General features: G+C 37.5%; 1 long non-coding RNA gene across 1 annotated transcript; it reads left to right on the plus strand.

The window, feature by feature from the left end:
• Positions 1 to 2,286: 2,286 nt before the first annotated feature.
• On the plus strand, positions 2,287 to 3,632 carry LOC134622592 (uncharacterized). Its single transcript, XR_010573426.1, has 4 exons — positions 2,287 to 2,338; positions 3,034 to 3,159; positions 3,243 to 3,405; positions 3,525 to 3,632. It is a non-coding gene; the product is annotated as an uncharacterized LOC134622592 (long non-coding RNA).
• The last annotated feature ends 1,044 nt before the right edge of the window (positions 3,633 to 4,676 follow it).

Raw genomic sequence — 4,676 nt, forward strand, 5'->3', positions numbered from 1 at the left:
AAAGCATTTCTGCTGCTTTTCAGTATTTGTGCTATATACAGCATTTGTGCTAAATCATACTATTTCTGCTATTTCATAAGATTTGTGCTAAATGTAGTGTTTCTCCTAAAAAATACTGTTTCTGCCAAATATAGTAGTTTTGATTAATCATTGTTTTTCTACCAAATCATAGTACAGTTTTACTGCTTTTTATATGGCTTCTAATACAACCAATCATATCTGAGGCCTGACACATTCAAATTTGCATATTGGGGCCCTCGTGGCTTCTTAGATAACCAATCATCTATGTCATATATCTATGATATTTCATATTTTTATTTTAAATGGTCAACATTTCAAGATTCCCCCATGTCTTCTGAACAAAACGGTCTAAGAATGACCATTTTAGCCCCTACGGTTAGGAAATTATGGCCATTTGTTTGAGGGGAATGCTCACTATGGGAAATACACTGCACAAATCATGTCTCTCTCTGTGCTGCGTGTGTGTAAAAACAGGTGCACCTGTTTTGGCGGGAAAAAGTACGCAGCCTCTCTGATTGGTGGATTCAAATTGAGCAGCTCCCAGGCTGCTTGACTGCTTGACTGCTGTGTGTGTGTGTGTGTGTGTCTGTGTGTGTGTGTGTGTTTGTGTGTGTGTGTGTGTGTGTGACAGAGAGAGAGAGAAAGAGAGGGCGAGAGAGAGTTTTTATGGGAGTATCTTATTGTATGATTTAAATTCAATATATTTAGACTGGTTGACTGAATTTGATCGTGTGTGTGTCTCTCTGTGCATGTGTGTTTCCATATGTGTCCATATTTGTGATTGTGTGACTGTTATACTTTTTATTGCTGATTTTTTTTCGTTTCACAATTACATTTGAGGGACCCTTAGCATGTTCAGGATTTTTTCATCTGTCCATTTTGCTTTTCCAATTTTTCTATTTAAGTTATTACTATTGTGCTAAGTCATAGCATTTCTGCTGCTTTTTAGTATTTGTGCTAAATACAGCATTTCTGCTAAATCATACTATTTCTGCTATTTTATAAGATTTGTGCAGAAATTAGTATTTCTGCTAAAAAATATAATATTGGTGATTAATTATAGTTTTTCTACCAAATCATAGTACAGTATTTGTGTTTTTTTATAGGATTTGTACTTCATATAGTATTTCTGCTTAATTATAGTATTTCAGCCATTTTATAGTATTTGTGCTAAAACATAGTATTTCTACTAAATGCAGTATTTCTGGGTAATCATAGTAGTTCTATATATTTCTGCCAGCTCACCAGGAAGTTAATCCTCTGTGAGGAGAGTAATATTCAAATTTACATATCAGGGCCTGCACGACTTCCCAACCAGCCAATTATATCTGAGGCCTGACACATTCAAATTTGCATATTTGGGCCTTCATGGCTTCTAAGACAACCAATCATATCTGAGGCCCAAAACATTCAAATTTGCATATTGGGGCCCTCGTGGCTTCTTAGATAACCAATCATCTATGTCATATATCATTAATATTTTATATTTTTATTTTAAATGGTCAACATTTTAAGATTCCCCCATGTTTTCTGAACAAAACGGTCTAAGCATGACCGTTTTAGCCCCTACGGTTAGGAATTTATGGCTGTTTGTTTGAGGGGAGTCCTCACTATGACAAATACACTGCAAAAATCCTGTCTCTCTGTGCTGCGTGTGTAAAAGCCTGCACTTGGTGCACCAGTTTTGGCGGGAAAAAGCACACAGCCTCTCTGATTGGTGGATTCAAATTAAGAAGCTCACAGCTGTTTGACTGACCTAGAAAGAGCCCCTGTACACTTGCTGATGATGCTGTCGGTGTGTGTGTGTGTGTGTGTGTGTGTGTGTGCGTGCGTCTATGTGGTATGGATGGACAGTTGACCTGACACTGTACCTGGGCTACAGGGACATTTCGACTTTTTGGTGTGTATTCATGTGTCCCCCTAAAACATGAATTGTAAATGCATTTTTAAGTGTCTAAATAATAATTTTTTCTACTTCTTTTGAGGTCATTATTTATCTTTTGACCTGTATTTGCTTAAACTGTAGTGTAAATTCATTTATTAAACTATAATTAAAAGATTTTCTGATTTTCTTAAAAGTCCACCTATACCACTCACCTGATTTTTGTGTATTCCAGTTTATTGCACAGCGACGTTTCGAGTTAGACTGGATGTGTGTAAGTACTACAATTTAATATACATTTTCAATACACACGGCTGGAAGTCATTGTGATTGGTAGGCTATATATAGGCGGTACCTACCGGAAATGATTTCGCGCGCGTGCCCTTTAACAAGTACATGTCGACGGCAATACGAAGACTGATTAAAAGCACAAAGGTAAGCCTTTTTTAATGTAAAATGCACCATGACTTTAATACTATATGAAATTATAGGTGCACAGGCTCATATTAAACTGCTTTAATATATGCTTTATGGACTGTTAGCTAGTTTTTGAAGAAGTAAAACTGCCTCAGCGTTTGTCATTGAGTAAATAAAATAGGGCTGATGACTAACCGCGTCAACGCGATAAAGCGGGCTAACCCGTGTTAGGATTTACTCGGTGTTAAAGCATTAATGTGGCTTAAACGTGTTAATGCCGACATCGCGACTAACGTGATTAACAATTAAACCAGCGCAGTCTGAGTCAAAATCCCTGATGTCGCTGTCATCTAATTTCGGGCAGTTTGTCCAATGTCTGTCCATTCTGCTAACAGCCCTAAAATAAAAGCAAGGGGTATAAGTGTATTTAATCGTGTATTTATTTATATGCCTGAAGAAAAAACTTCTTACAGTTTTGATGCCTAAGCTTTCTCAGTACTTGTATCACTCTCTGCAGTCGCCATTGCAGAAATGTCACATGTCGCCATTTTGAGAACTAGGCCTTTAACATTTTAAAAGAAGGTATAAATTAGGACTATGAATAAATCAGCTGTGTTTATGCTGTAAACTACACTACTGCTAGTTCTACTACTACTGATGATGATGACAATGATGACAATAATCGTAATACTTTATATGCTTTGGTAATACAGGCAATCAAAACGTACAGGAGAACATGCGAAGGAGACGCATTCCTCCACGGGAGGATGCAGTCTGTCATGTTTCTGCTGGAAGGGACAAACTGGGACTTGATATCCACTACATAAATGCCTTCAAAGGTAAGTTGGTCTTTAGTTTGGATTAGATTTGGAGTTTGTCACTTTGTCTTTTGTCACTCACTTGGTATGCCTCTGCAATTCAGGTCGGGGCATTTTCACGACTGTTCCATTCCAAAAAGGAGACTTCCTTTTGGAATACAGAGGTAAACTCATAACAAAAGACGAATGTGAGCGGAGACACAGAGTTTATCATGACAGCCTGAAGGTGTTCATGTTTGAATTCAAGTTTGATGGAAAACTCTGGTGGTGCGTATTATATCAGTGTAGTTTGATTAAGATTAAATTACACTTTGCTTTTGATTTATGAAAAAAAAGCTTCCTAACAAAAACTAGTTAAGCTAATACTTTTTTGCCTAACCCCACAGTGTGGATGCATCTCAAGAAGATGGGTCATTAGGCAGACTTGTCAACGACAACCACATCAGTCCAAGTGCTAAGATGAAAATATTAAATATCAATGGAAAGCCCCATCTATGCTTATTTGCAAGCAGAGACATAAGTCCAGGCGAAGAAATGGACTATAATTATGGTGACTCGGATTGGCCCTGGAGATGCAAGGTATTTCTACAATTGTACTTTTTGGAACCGATAAATTGCATACCGTAAGCCATTTTTACATTTGTACCTACTCAAATTGGCTTAACGTGACTTAGGGCATCTAGTTTTCCATTGAAACTGAGTATCACCTACTGTGCCTGGGGTCACTATAGCAATGCAGCCGAGCATCCAGTGATATAAATGCCACAGCAAGCATGGATGTCAAGGTGACACAATGCCTGCTGCTCAGTCTATACTTTAGTGTTCAATTCAGGGATCATGCTGTTAATTTTGGTAGCCATTTCAAACATTTCAGAGTTTCAAAAATGATGGCTTGGATTTTCATGAAGGAGGCGCACTCATAACTTATCGAGTGACACCATTGACCAGCCACCTGTTGGCATTCAGTCTGTCTATGTCAAATTTTCTGATCACTTTGGATCACTTGGAACCTTGGTGCAGTAGTTACTGAAAAACTACATGGTACTATAACCCACTGGAAAAACCGGGGTAGGTACTAATGGAAAACAGGCAATTGTGATTGCTGCCACATCAGAGCCCTCTAAAAGCACTAAAAAAATATCAGCAGGTATGCAGAAATAAAAAATGGCTTTCGGTTTCTAAATGTTAAAAGTGATTGATGTTTAATGTGATTCTAACCTCTTTAGTTAGATTCAGTTTAAATTTTGTCCCTCGGGGATAAATGGGCCCTAGTGATAGTTCGTTGCTGCTACAGGTGATTGTTTTACTCCTTTAGCAATGGCTTAAAAAAGATTAAAGAAATCACACAGACTATTTTTCTCTATATTCTCTATACATGACAGTGAATATTTTAAAGACATTAGCTTGAAACTTATCATTCTCATAGAGTTTCTTTAATGTTTCAAAAACCTCTTCAAACATGCACTGTATTTTCATTTTCTATCTGTTACACACGAAGACTGAGACCAGCCAGATTCAGAAGACTGTGAGCTGCCTAA

Source organism: Pelmatolapia mariae, unplaced genomic scaffold (genome assembly GCF_036321145.2).
Source record: "Pelmatolapia mariae isolate MD_Pm_ZW unplaced genomic scaffold, Pm_UMD_F_2 NODE_ptg000077l+_length_121898_cov_1, whole genome shotgun sequence".
Taxonomy (NCBI): Eukaryota; Metazoa; Chordata; class Actinopteri; order Cichliformes; family Cichlidae; genus Pelmatolapia; species Pelmatolapia mariae.